The following is a 14,210-nucleotide window of genomic DNA, read 5'->3' on the forward strand; positions in this document are numbered from 1 at the left end:
TGTACAATGGGGTGTGTGTGTGCTCATATAGCACCATGAGAGGTAGGATGCCATGTGTAGCATTAATCCACATGTGCTAGTGCATGGCATAGGAAGTGGCACTCTTACGGTGGACATGGGTACTCATGCAAAGTATAGGGGTGCTTTCTACTAGAGTGCGTGAGAGTAGCATCATTAGAGGTAGTACACATAGGATGGAAGAAGATGTTTTAACCCTACCAATCGTCTCCTTAAAACCTAATTTCATCATATGATTGCCTAAGATACATCATGCCTGGTTTCAGTGGACACAGTAGGTCATGGTTCATACAAGGCTTTCTTAGATAGATGCATGGGTTCAAATTTGGAATGGCAACATAACATAATTTAGTGGACAGACTATGCTATGGTTCAAATTTGGATGGCATCATAACATGACTCCATGGACACACTATGATGTGGTTCATACTTGGATGTATCATGCAATGGCGTAGATGATAGTTTTAGTGTGTAGGGATTTATTGTTTATCGTTAGTGTGATGTTATCTTCCTTGTCATGTGTCCTATCATTGTTAGAAGTCATAGTGATCATCTTCCCACAATCTATTGTGTGCAAAAATAGTACAATAAGTATTTGATGCCTTGTGTGTTGTGAATTCATGGTAGAAGATCCCCAATGCATAAAGAGCTAGCAACACTAACACATTGAGCAAAATTGTGACAATCATGCTTGTTATTCCCTTGTGTACTCCTAACACCCGAAACATAATCATGAAGGCTGAGAACACTAGGTGAATGATGACATGTCCACACTTGAAAAGCTTTAGAAAATGTTGATTGACGTGTATGGTACGAGGCACAAACTACGTCATTGGAAAGGACACATGAATTTGGCCTCCTTTAATACCATTTGAGATGATGATCTTGCTCATTGAAATGTTCAAGAAGCTATACACTAGAGCCAAAAAATTGGCAATCACTAGAGCCTCATAACACTCAAGTGCATCAAGGAAGGAGAAAAAGGTAGTGCGGTTGCGTATCTCAATGAGACCAACAAGGGATATGATGCCATAGAGAGGTGCCATTAGCGCAGTAATGATGATGAATTTTTGCTCTTTGGGATTGCTCTAATGGTGCAAATTCTTGGCTATTAGTTCGATGATGAGCAATACAGATAAGAGCACACACCCACTTGCCCCAAGCAAAGTCCATTCCCATCATCGCAGGCCCAAGCTGTCTACTAAACTCTCCATCGATATCTTATTAATTTGTTAAGGCATTAAGGCTCCACGATTGTTGTCTCTCTAAGTGCGTTGAGTGACGGATTGGTAAGATTGAGGGGCCGATGATGAATATGGCCAGACATGATTTGTGCAAGGTGAGAAAGAGAAACATGATGCTAGTGGAGTTTGCAATGATAACACTATTCCAAAAAAAGAGCGAAGTTTGAATTTAAAGGTCAACTTGGAGCTTTATTCTCATGAATACTAGGCCCACTTTTCAAAGCATAGAGAAATTGTTTGCAGAGAAAGCCACCTTGTAAAAACTAGGAGTACACTTATTAAGCAAGGGATATTCACAAAAAATAAAAAAGGGATATTTACATGATGCGAATAATAATGGAAAGATCTCACAATTATTAACGAGCCTTACATTAATCTCAGATACCACTTGTAAGGCTTATTAATAAGGGCATATAGTGATTAGTCGAATTCATAATTAGGGCTCTAACTTAACGTGCTAATCTGATACCACTTGTAGCGTTTATAAATTAGGATAGATAATGATTAATTGCATTCATAATTAGGGCATTAAGCTAACGTTCTAATTTGATACCATTTGTAACATTTATAACTTAGGACAAATAATGATTAATTGCGTTCATAATTAGGGCATTAAGTTAACATGCTAATCTGATAAACGACACAAGCAACACAAGTGCAAAACAACACTAAAATAAGTAGATTGATTAGATGCAATTTTTACAATCGGACGAGTGCTTAAATAGCACCATGAGAGGTAGGATACCATGCGTATCATTAAGCCACATGTCCGAGTACATGGCATAGGAGGTGACACTCTTAGGTGAGAGGTAGTGACGTAAGTGGAAAATAGGTAGTCATGCAAAGTGTAGGGGTGCTTCCCACTAGAGTGTGTGAGAGTAGCATAATTAAAGGTGAGAGGTAGCGACATGTCCTAGTACATGGCATAGGAGGTGGCACTCTTAGGTAAGACGTAGTGACATGTAGGTGGAAAATGGGTAGTCATGCAAAGTGTAGGGGTGCTTCCCACTAGAATGTGTGAATCATTAGAGGTAGTACATGTAGGATGTAAGTAGGTTTAACCCTAATAGTTCATAGTTAGGAGTAGAGAAGGCGCTTTCCAAGGCATTGACTAGAAGGAAAAGTTTTGCAAGTGCACATGGAGACAAAATGGTTTCCTTAATACCAGGTACATACATAGCATCCCTAAGTGTGAAAGAACTAGTAGTTGCAATAAGCACAATTGTTCCAAATTCCTTAACTAAATAAGAAGCATTATTGGCACACATGAAAATATTCTGGTTAAGAACACTCTTAAGAGGCATAATGTGCTTAGTTTCACTATGTAGACATTGGGAACGGGCCTTAGACAAGCACTTGTATGTAGCTAGGTTACATAGTCAAATTTAGTATTTACCAGCTATAATTATCACAATAAATATAACAATAAAGTCACTCAGAGTCTAGTCTAGGTACTTATAAATAGGACCCGGTATCTCATTTTTAGGGTCTATCACTCCATAGACTACAACGTGTCTTTGTAATCATTGATTGTTGCTACTATTGTCATTTAGATTTATTTTATCGGTACCTGGTGCCAGTTGTACTTTCCTTTAGTATTTGAGTATACTTCAGTTCTCGTGTATTGTGTCTAGTTTCTGACTTCATACGTTCATTTCAGTTTATATCCTATTTTTATATTTGTTTGAAGTTTGAATCTGATTCTCCATTTGATCTGACATCTAACTTTTAATTCTCCAACCAAGAATAGCTGTCAAAAGTAACCAACTCATTCCATTTTGGCGATCATTATGGTGATCTAAAGCTCTTGGACAGGAACCTATCTCCTAGTTGGAATTTGGATTTATTTAAACAATTATAATGCCACCTAGACAATTAGGAAGAGAAAGAGAGGCCTATCACAATATTTGTAGAGGAGCATGACCATATCAACATGGTGGTTGAAGAATCAGAGTAGGGCTTTCAAGATGAACTTGACTTTGAGAATGAGGAGATATATGCCAACCTTGATCTGAGAGATATTGATGAGCTTGGGGGCACTAAGCACTCTTCTCAATCAAGGAAGAGGCATTAAGAGGTCTCAAAGACACTCTCGGTTGCATGGGTCTCATAAATCAGACAAGAAAGGCAAAGTGAAGGATAAAACCGATGATAATGATAATAGCAGACAAAGCAAGAAAACAATACATCAAAAGTGAGATAAGAAGAATGATATGAATACTGTAACTAAGATTGATGATCAATATAATGATATTAGGATGTTGATATGGATCACTACAGTAAACACATGCATAGAGAGAAGAATTTCACTTATAAAGAAGTCCAAACACATAGAGTGAGAATCAAACCATCACAGGTCCAGACACGAGGAACATTCTAATGATATGAAAATTTCCTTTCGATATTTAAGGGTGGGAAGAAGGATGAACCAGATGTCCATACAAAATAATTTCGAAGTATGAAAAATTAAAGAACATTCATGAGGATGAATGGGGAAATACTTTCCATAAACACTGAAGGCTACAACAAGGAAGTAGTACTACCACTATCCAACCTGGAAACTAAGGACATACAACAAATTGATAAAGGCATTTTGTTTGAAATATAATGACAATAGAGGCAATGAAATATAATCTTTGAGCTGAACAAGATCAGAGAGAAGATGAAGATATACCATGTGAACTAGACAAGATCAAACAAGGCAAGCTATCAGTCATGAGTTATGTACAAAAGATTAAAGAACTTATACGATAGCTAAATGAACCACCATCAAAAAAAAAAAAGTGTGCCTGGTCCTTGAGTGGGTTTAAAAGCAAGAAGCTTTACTAGTACGTGCTCCACTAATCCAAGCACAAGACTCAATGTAGTCATCTTCATACTGGAGAGAAGATTTGCAAGGTAAGGCTTCTATGCCCTCTGGCAACTTTGTCATTTTCCAAGTTTCATTAGCCACAATCATGCTGTACTCAAATTGCATTGCATGCTCCCACTTCATGCTATCTTCTATCTCAGTGACCAATATATAGTTTAATTCTAGCTAAAATTGCTCAAGGGCATGAGATACATGTGTAGTTCTCCTAATTTCTTGATAGCTAAGCTCTACTCTCTTAGGAGACGCAATAAAGCACGGCTTGGAGCTGATCACTTTGGCCATCTGCAAAAATTCTTCACCACATCATTTATAATTAAATCCATCAAATCGGCCCACTTTCCTTTCCTCATATGCATCCGCAACCACTTTCTAAGTAAGGGACCGCCTTCTTCCAATGCATGTAACTTATGATGTATGAGTCCGATCCACAGGCTATCAAGCATGATTGAAAATGCTCATTGAAAACCATCTTTTGAAAGTTCAACCAACGCAAAACTTCAGAAAATAACTTAGCAAAACAAAGCCTTACCAACACTCTAGTAGACTAAGTTGTTTGCATAATTGAATTTGAGGTACATCTCTAGTAGGTACATCACTAGTATTGGTAGGTACATCTCTAGTAGACTAAGTTGTTTGCATAATTGAATTTGAGGCTATGTCTTTGAATCTCACTTGCAATACTCAATCTATTTTACAAGCTGTATGTGCATCTTTGATTCATTAAAGATCACTTGTGAGCTATAAATAACTGTCCAAGATTTTGGGTGCGAGAGATGATAACCCATCTCTCCATCTGCACCATAGCCAATGAAGATGCATTTGTGTGACTTGGGGTCCAACTTCTTTTTAAGCTCTTTAGACACGTCAAAATGCCTCACATCTAAACACATGTCATTTGTCATGATAAGTATTTTTTCTTATCCACATCTCCTACAAAATCTTGTAGTTCCATGGTGTGCTAGACAACCTATTATTGATGATATGCCCCGTTGTTATAACATCCCCTCCCCAAAACTCTTGAGGTAAATTTTCCATAAATAGCTTAGAAGTGACAAGCATTTGAGTAGTCTTATTCATGCATTTAGAAAATCCATTTTGAGTAGGGGTGTATGGGGTAGTGAACTACCTCCTAATGCCTTGTTTGCTACAAAAGGCCTTAAACTTAGTGGAGATGTACTCTCCCTCATTGTAAGTGCACAAATCCTTCAACTTCTTGCTTGACTAGTTTTTTGCAATGCTAGGAACTTTTGAAAGACACTAAAGACTTTGTCTTTCCTCTTCAAGAGGTAGGCCCATGCTTTTTGAGTAGAGTTATCTATGAAAGTCAAGAAATATAATGTCCCCTATGCAAAATAGGCATGCATAGATCACTATCAACAAAATTTAGAGGATTTCCTAACGAATGGCAATTAGGTAAGCCTAGTTTTTCCCCGGTATTATGCAATGCTCATACAAGATAAAATCAAAATAGTCTAACATAAGGATATAACCAAAACACTATAACTATTTTATTTCCTTTTGATTTATATGACCAAGTCGGCTATACCACAAAATTTTGGCTCATTATATTCCTGTATGTCTCTTTTAAAAATAAGAAAAATAGCTTTCAATATCTATTTTTGTCCAATTTTGATTTAAGATGCTTGATTGATAGTATTGGAAGGTTCTAAAGTAAAAAATAAGGTCGTTTTCATGTTCCAATAAATTAAACGAAAGTTTGGTTCAGTTTTGAGAAAATCCGTAATTTTAAACTTTTTCATGTTTTTATGCTTTTAGGTATTTTTTGCAAAAAGCAGGGTCGTATCCTTAATCTACGTGTTTTGGGAAAGCTATGGTTCAATTTTGTAAAAATATGCTTTTTGAGCGCTTTTCACGCTATTTTTAGCTTTTCATGATTTTTAGTTTTTTTTAAGTGAAAAACGAGTCCGCTTTTTTATTCTAGTGACAAGGGGAACCCGTGGTTCAATTTTAGAAAATTTTGTTTTTTTGTGCTTTTTATGCTATTTTTAGCTTTTGTGCTTTTTGGCGTTTTTGAAAAAGCATTGGCTTTTTAGGATGACCTAAACATATAAATATTAATTCTAGTATCCGTCAGATTTAAAAATGACCACTCGGAGTAAAAATGGAACCAAACGAGATTTTTACGGGAATTATTTTTATAAAAAGTACCGTAAATACTCTAGGGTAGTACGAGAAAGTCATAATTATGTCGGAACATCACGATGCGGCATAGTCTAGACAAGGTTCCATTAGTTGGCCGGATACTGTTCAATTGATCAGTTTTACTGTAGAAATTGGATGGTAAGTGAGAGAGTTGACCACCAAAAGCAAAGGTATGTTTTTAGAAAAGTTTACAAAAAGCTACAGCTATTCCTAGCCCAATAACTAGCTCTAGTTTTCTGGCTTGGGCATCACTCTGGCTTGCTTCAATGTCTATAAATTGGCAGGGAGTGCTCACTTTTAAGTGCCGTCTGTTAAGTATACTACCGCAAGGCAATACTTACCTATTATATAGAGCGGTGAAATTTCTTCATCACCATCTTCATAAGCTCTTCTCTCTCGTTTGCGGGAAGAAGAAGAAGAAGAAGAAGAAGAAGAAGAAGAAGAAGAAGAAGAAGGATACTCTCTCTCTACTTGCTTACTATCTCCTCTCTTGTTTCACGATGTACGCGCTCTCCGGAAGCTCTAGTGGTGAAAACCTCTGCGTAGCTCTCATCACTGCTCTCTTGCGGCAAATCAAGAAGCCTTTCGACAGCCCCTAATCGATTCTAAAGCACGGTGAGAAGCTCTAAACTCCATAGCCATCATCACCTCTCTCTCTATGCCGTTTTGTTGAGTAGTCACCCTCTAGGTGACCCTCTAGGTGATTGTTTTTTCGTATATGAGTGCATGTATGGATTAAAAAGTACGTATGAAGTTTCTCCATGATTATTTCATCATGTTTAACATGCTGATATACACACACGATATGTTTATGTGATAACGTGTGTGCATAAAAAGCGCTTTTCGTTTCACGTCATATAAGCGATAGGAACACTGTTTTGGTCATAACTCACAAACTGTTATGAATTAGTCCGAACCATTTAAAGCAGAGATAAAACACATAATTTAGAATATGTTTTCTCGTAGGTGTCATGTGAAAATCACGCACGAACTAAGAGATATGGGCAAAAAACAGCTTGCTGCCCACTGCAGAGTCAAAATTTTTGACTCCAGGCTCATTGGAGAACCACTATATAGATTCACCGGATGGGCAAACCCACTTAACTTGTTAAAAATATTGATGAAACTTGATGATAAATGTATTTAGATCTCCATTATCGCCTTGGGTATGCGAGTTATTAATCATTCCATAACTGGTTTTACCTATGCTTGTAGGGGGGGGAGTACTATATGACGTCGTGAGTTAACAGAGCCGCTTATGTATGATTTATGGTTTGTTTTGGTGAGTTGATTTCACTTATTAGATGTCCATAAACTTATGTGAGGGTGTACGGTTAAACAATCCGAACCACATAGGTAGATATGATTAAAGTGGCTTTCGTTTTGGGTTATCTTTTGTGGTATGAGTATCATATGGGGGAAGTGATGTGATAGAGTGCTAGTCTATGTTATGGAGCTGAGCTTGATGCATTGGTTTGAGGTCAAACATTGCTCCCAAAAATGTCAAAAAGTTGTTTTTGCATATACGTGAAGTTATGGTTTATGGTTGACCTAAAGGTCGTGGCTGTTTTGCATCCTGTTTATGGTAATAGAATGTTATCATATGATGTATGGAATCTTATGGGTTGATATGTATGCCTAATGCGCATGGGTATGATTGCTTTCCACCTTTCTAGGTCAAAACTAACCCTATGTGCTAGAGGGGTGAAGCGCAGATATGATGCATCAACTTTGCATGGCTAGATGTTGTCAAAATTTGATTTTTATATCATGTTTAGTTGCTGGTTGGACTTATTTTATGCATGCAAAGCTCATGTCTTAAGAGTCATACGTGTGCGGACTCTGATTGACTGTAGGGGATATGTCAAACTCCAAGTGTGGGAGTCGGTTCATTGTGAATATAATTGGTGGTTAAGGGCTGAGATTCCCTCATGGCTTATGGTTGTGGTTTTTGTGGTGGAAGCCGGTATGGCTCTTGGTTTTTTTTCTAGATATGTTTATGTTGCTGGAATTTTCACAGCCATGTTATGTTCTAAAGGGGTTTTGCAGGATTGGTTGTGCCTCACCCGTGTGATGTGATTTGATTATGATTTATGGTTTTGGGATTAGATCATGAAGTGATCTGGATGGTTTATGGTTGACATGTAAGGATAGAGACCCTGTACATTCTAACTGCTTGGAAAAGATTGTTTGTGCATATGGAAAGTGCTATTGTGATTGGACTCACGTGTTATGTTTCTTGTGGTAGCGTCACTACAAGACTAGGATCACCTACATCGCTTACCCTTAGATAAAAGGGTCGTTGACTTGGGGCTTTGATGGATCGAGGGTGTTGCCTAGGTCTTCTTCTTTTTGTTAGGATAATCTACACGGGTAGTGCGTTGGGGGTTGAATGACCTACACACCTAACGCATTGGGGATTTTGCGTTGGCTTTGCCTAAACACTCGGTGCTGAGCATCGAAGAGGCATGACGCTTAAAATGGTATGGTTGGTGTTGATATCGTACCACCTATTGGTACTTGGGATCCTTTTAGAGTTCGCGCTCATGGAGGGAGGCAAAGCGGCCTAAGCTTATGTCTGGCTCAGGTAGGTTGGAGGGAGTTCTACCAAACATCGAGCGAACTTATCTGAGCAAGTTCAAAACCGAGCAAAGTTGCCAAGTGAGTTTCTCACGTATATATATACTTCTTTTCTAAAAAGAGATATCACACAGAGAGAGAGGTAGATAGATAGATAGATAGATAGATAGATAGAGAGAGAGAGAGAGAGAGAGAGAGAGAGAGAGAGAGAGAGAGAGAGAGAGAGAGAGAGAGAGAGAGAGATTTCTCTAAATCCAATCAATAAATGTCAGTACCATTGCTCCCCAATCATGATTATACAAATCTAGTCATCCTTATACATGTCACCATTGCTGGCAAAAATATGTTTTTTTGGAAACTTAAATATAGATCAATTGAACATCTTAGTTCATAAAGATGGAAGATGCGACTCCTTTCCATTTTGGATCAGTGTTTGGAAAAATCTAGCAAATGTCTAGAAGGCCATAATTTGTTTGTGACAAATTTCAATCGCTTTTGAGCTTGTGTCTGCTCAAGTCAAGGTGGTAAGGAAATCTTGCTAGTTGGATGAGGAAAAGGGTTGCATCGTATTGACATTCCATTTTTTGTAGATGATAGAGACTTGCCAAACCAAGAGCTACCATGTATGTCCAGTAGGAAGAGCGCTATTAAATGAGAGAAGATGCTTAGATCTCTATCTCTCTCTCTCTAAAAAAAAGAAAAAGAAAAAGAAAAGAGAAACAATCATTATCACCGACTATTTTCATCATATACAAAACATCTTTACAAAAAAATGTTGAGCTTGGAGAATCTCCAAGAAAAGTCTTTCACTTCTAGGGACCAAAGCTTACCAGGTCTACTTCAATCTTTGACTTATCTTTCTTCTCTTTCACTTCACCTTGCACATTCTCCCACTTAAGTTTTAGTCCTCATGAAAACCAAGCCAATGTGTGAGCACAACCAAACTACCTTGTAGGATCTTCTCTCTCTCTCTGTCTCTCTCTCTCTCTCTCTCTCTCTCTCTCTCTCTCTCTCTCTAGAGCCGATTAAAAACTCAAAACAACCAATTGAAGGAAGGGAAAGAGGATAGAATCTGGTTTGACAATTCAAGAACTATGGTTTTTTCATGTTCAAAAGCTAGGCATACTAAAGTTTCAACACTTTGCTTTGTGAAAATTAACTCATAAAAAAATTAGGTTTTATGTGTGGTAATCATAGGTAATTGGCCTTGCCCTTATATTAATGTAGGTTCATTTCTCATTAGTCCTAGACTTTTAGTGATAGTCTTAATACTCCATTCATTTTTAACATGACCTAGGGCTATGATTAGGCTTTAGTTTCTTTAGTCCAATTGCCATACGCATCTCATAATGGAAGAAATAAAAATAGAGTTTAATTGTAAAAAATGCCGTTATTTTGAGAATTTTCCTCTATGGATGTTTGTGAAATTGATTTTTCCCAGGAACACTGTCTGAAGCATGTGAACCGGTGCTCTCTCTCTCTCTCTCTCTCTCTCTCTCTCTCTCTCTCTCTCTCTCTCTCTCTCTCTCTCTCTCTCTCTCTCCACGCTGAGCATACACTCATTAGAAGTATAACAAGCTCACATTTGTCCAAAAATGATTTGCAAGAAAAACCCAGTAGCAGTACCACAAAGTGAAACTTACTTTAGTAGCACTACATTCTAGAGAGGCACCTACCTAAGATAAATTAAGCTAATTCTCTGGAATCTCAACATCCCCATCGTCAATCTCTGTTTGCAAATCCATGGGATCCTTCCCATCCACAGAGAAACCAACAGAAATGCAGTGTCAAGAATTTCCTTTGCTGTGCCAGCGAGATCCTTTGCCATTGAACATGGACGCATCAAATGGGCAATCTCAATCAAATCATCGAGAGAAATGTTGCCATTGTGCTTGATGTTCTTAAATGTATAAGGAGAAGGAAGAGGAATCTGCTGGTCGGAAACCACCTAAGAGATCATGTGGCACACTAGCATGGAGCAAAACCCTATCGCCAATGCTAGGACTGAGGCAAGCAGAAGAAGAAGAAGAAAAAGGAAATTGAGTGCTCCAGCGGCTTGCATGGTCAGATTAATAAGAGGAATTATGACAATGCAATTATGAGAGTAGCCACTGGCCACCAATCATGAGGAGCACCTGCAGTATAACAATGTCATAAATGCAAATTATGGCATCTTTGCTATTTCTGACAGTCGGCTTCATCATTGTGGTATTAATTATGCATTAAATGGACAGGAATTTGATTGTTAGAGCTCGCCCTCTTCGATATTAGGAAGGGAGGTAATTGTTGCAAGAAACTTAGAGCAGATTAACAAGGCCCTTAGCACTAATCATGAGCAGCTCCAGTTGCCTTCAGAGAAGGCTGTGTTCACACCAGAACACAGGCGCCCACCACAACAGTACTCGTTCTTGAGCAACAATTATAACACGTCTAGCTACTATTTCAGACCCGCGAGGAGCAGCAGCTGCAGCAATGCATTCATCTTCTTCCTATCGTGCTCGGGATCCTCGAGGGATTTGATCACAAGGGCAGCGGTGCTAATTGCTCCCTTACTTCTAGTCCAACTCTAGTTCAGAGTCACCATTGAGGGAGCCACCCATAAACTCCACTAGACGGTAGACATGAAGCTGAGTGATGCATGTTTTGCACCCATGATGAAGATGCAATGCTGATAAAGAAAGGACAACAAGAATATGAGGAGGTGGTTTTTATCTGTTTAACAGGAGGGGAAGTTGGAGATGTCTCTTCATTGGCGCCCAAGATCGGGCCTCTAGGACTGTCGCCCAAGAATGTAGGAGAGGACATCGCCTAGGAGACTGCCAAGGACTAGAAGGGCCTGCGCATTATCGTCAAGCTCGCTGTCCAGAATCGTCAAGCCAAGGTCACTATCGTCCCTTCCACTATCTGCGAGGGATCCAATTTGGACGGCATCTCTCCTGGTTTCCTCTCCTTTCTTTCTGTTGCTTCTGCTTCTGCTCTCGCAACCTTGTGTTTCCCTCTCTCTCTCTCTCTCTCTCTCTCTCTCTCTCTCTCTCTCTCTCTCTCTCTCTCTCTCTCTCTCTCTTTCTTTTTGTTTGTCTATCTGAACGGGTGCAAACCTCCCAAATTAAAAAGTGTCATTCTTTGCACTCTTACATCTGCAAGAACATGCCATCATAGCCAACAATAAGCATGACACATTTCAGCTGTATGTATGCAACACCCCCCAACCTCATAGGTCACGACAAAGCAAAAGGTTGCGAGAGTGCACTGACCTATCTTATTTTGAAACCATACTTCTTATGTTCATAGAACAAATCAGTTTTGGCACTGCCAAGGTTCACAATTTTGGGGCAACCATCTCTATCCTTGTCCTGCTGGGTGCACTCTTTGCAGTAGTAAGCATCAGAAATGTTGGCACCTCCGCAAATGATGCAACGCCCTTGGAAGGAGCCATAATTGCACTCATCGCACACTCAAACAAAATACAGGGGTGCACGTATGAATCGCAAATCACGCACTGACTCCCATGTCTGCTGCTGAGAGAGGAGGGAAAGGATGGAGGCAGTAGTCTACCTGTGGGGTTGACAGTATATGAAGAAGCACTGCTTGCAAGGGAGAGCACTCGGCAATTGAGTTTTCTTCATGAGCAAGGACCTGATGGTGAGGTCACAAATAGGGGACATTGCAGAGATGGTTGGGCTCTGCGGATAGAGAGTAATGGTGGGACCCAGACAGCGCAGCGCCCCTACGGCTAGACATTCCCGGGCTTCCCCTTCGCACGCTTCAGTGATGACCGCCTGCTCGTCAACCTCTTGGGTAGGTTTCCTTCGCGCTTCTCGCAGAGTTGCCATTCACCATGGCTGCTCATGAGTGCCCTACGCCCGCTTGCCCCACGTATGCTGAGAGAGTCTCTTTAATTTCTCTCTCTCTCTCTCTCTCTCTCTCTCTCTCTCTCTCTCTCCAAAAAAAAAAACCTCAACTCTCTCAAAGAGCGTGCGCCGGCACGTGCTCTTTGAGAGAGTCGAGTTTTTTTTTTCTTTTTGAGAGAGAGAGAGAGAGAGAGAGAGAGAGAGAGAGAGAGAGAGAGAGAGAGAGAGAGAGAGAGAGAGAGAGAGAGAGAGAGAGAGAGAGAGAGAGAGAGAGAGAGAGAGAGAGAGAGAGAGAGAGAGAGAGAGAGAGAGAGAGAGAGAGAATCCATCACTTGCATTCTGCGTTTGAGTCTGTCGTAGTACTGCAATGGCGAGCTCTTCTTATGTGGGTAGCAACAAGGATCTGGCACTGCTGCTTCTTGCCATGCTTTTGGTGATGGGGGTGGTGAGCCTCGCGAACGCAGTATTAGCGATGAAGAGGATGCCGGAGAAGAGAGAGAGCTAGGTTTCGGCCTGCAGCGGCCCTTGGAGTTGGCCTCACCAGAAACTCACGCATGTAAGGGAGATAGCTATAACCCAGCAATTGCAGACTCGTATGAATTCCTTGTGAGAGAAAGCACGGTAAGCAGCTCCTCTCAGGAGGGCGTTTTGCAGTGCATTCCTGGTTGGGAAGAGAAGAGCGCCTGCGCCATGCTTTGTCGCCATCGCAGGAAGATCAACCCCTTTCGAGGCTCTGCGGCACCTTGACAACGGGTGGGGACAAGGGCCACGTACCTATGGCGGGAAGGGAAGCGGTGGTTATGATCAGCATGGTGGTCAAGGTGGCAAGGGCGGCTATATTAACAACTACCATGGAGGCGACCAATGCAAGGGCCATGGTGGTAGCTGCGATAAGGGGCATGGCGGTCATGGTGGCCACGGCCCGCATGGCTAGCTCGCTAGCTTCCAACTATAAGTGCTGGCTAGTCCTCTCTTGTATCTAAACTGCTAGGTCTCTTCAATAGAGTTGCGGGTTGAGTAGATTGTTCTCTCTCTCTCTCTCTCTCTCTCTCTTTGTTTAGTGATATCTTTAGCTTATTCCAATTAAACACCAATTTCAAGTGTTGTGCAGCATAATGCAAGTTTAATGTCTTATCATGTCAACATAGGGTAATGTCTTAGCATGCCAACTGCTCTCTCACAATGCAAGTTTGATGTCTTATCAGCAAGTTTAATGTCTTATCATGTCAACATAGGGTAATGTCTTATCATGTCAACTGCTCTCTCACAATGCAAGTTTAATGTCTTATCATGTCAACATAGGGTTCCCTTATGCTGCACAACACTTGAAATTGGTGTTTAATCAGAATAAGCCAAAGATATCACTAAACAGAGAGAGAGAGAGAGAGAGAGAGAGAGAGAGAGAGATCTCCATGACGAAGAGTAAGTAAAAGCGATTGCGGCATAAGTAGTCATGATGATCAAGCGTCGCAACAATGGACG

General features: G+C 40.2%; 3 pseudogenes; 1 reads left to right on the forward strand and 2 right to left on the reverse strand.

Moving 5' to 3' along the window:
- Nucleotides 1-551: 551 nt before the first annotated feature.
- On the reverse strand, nucleotides 552-1,232 carry LOC147451335 (uncharacterized; annotated as a pseudogene).
- Nucleotides 1,233-12,131: 10,899 nt separating this feature from the next.
- On the reverse strand, nucleotides 12,132-13,066 carry LOC147451336 (pre-mRNA-splicing factor ini1-like; annotated as a pseudogene).
- Nucleotides 13,067-13,095: 29 nt separating this feature from the next.
- On the forward strand, nucleotides 13,096-13,662 carry LOC147451337 (uncharacterized; annotated as a pseudogene).
- Nucleotides 13,663-14,210: the final 548 nt, after the last annotated feature.

This window comes from Adiantum capillus-veneris, chromosome 9, assembly GCF_014529385.1.
Source record: "Adiantum capillus-veneris isolate H3 chromosome 9, ASM1452938v2, whole genome shotgun sequence".
NCBI classification, from domain to species: domain Eukaryota; kingdom Viridiplantae; phylum Streptophyta; class Polypodiopsida; order Polypodiales; family Pteridaceae; genus Adiantum; species Adiantum capillus-veneris.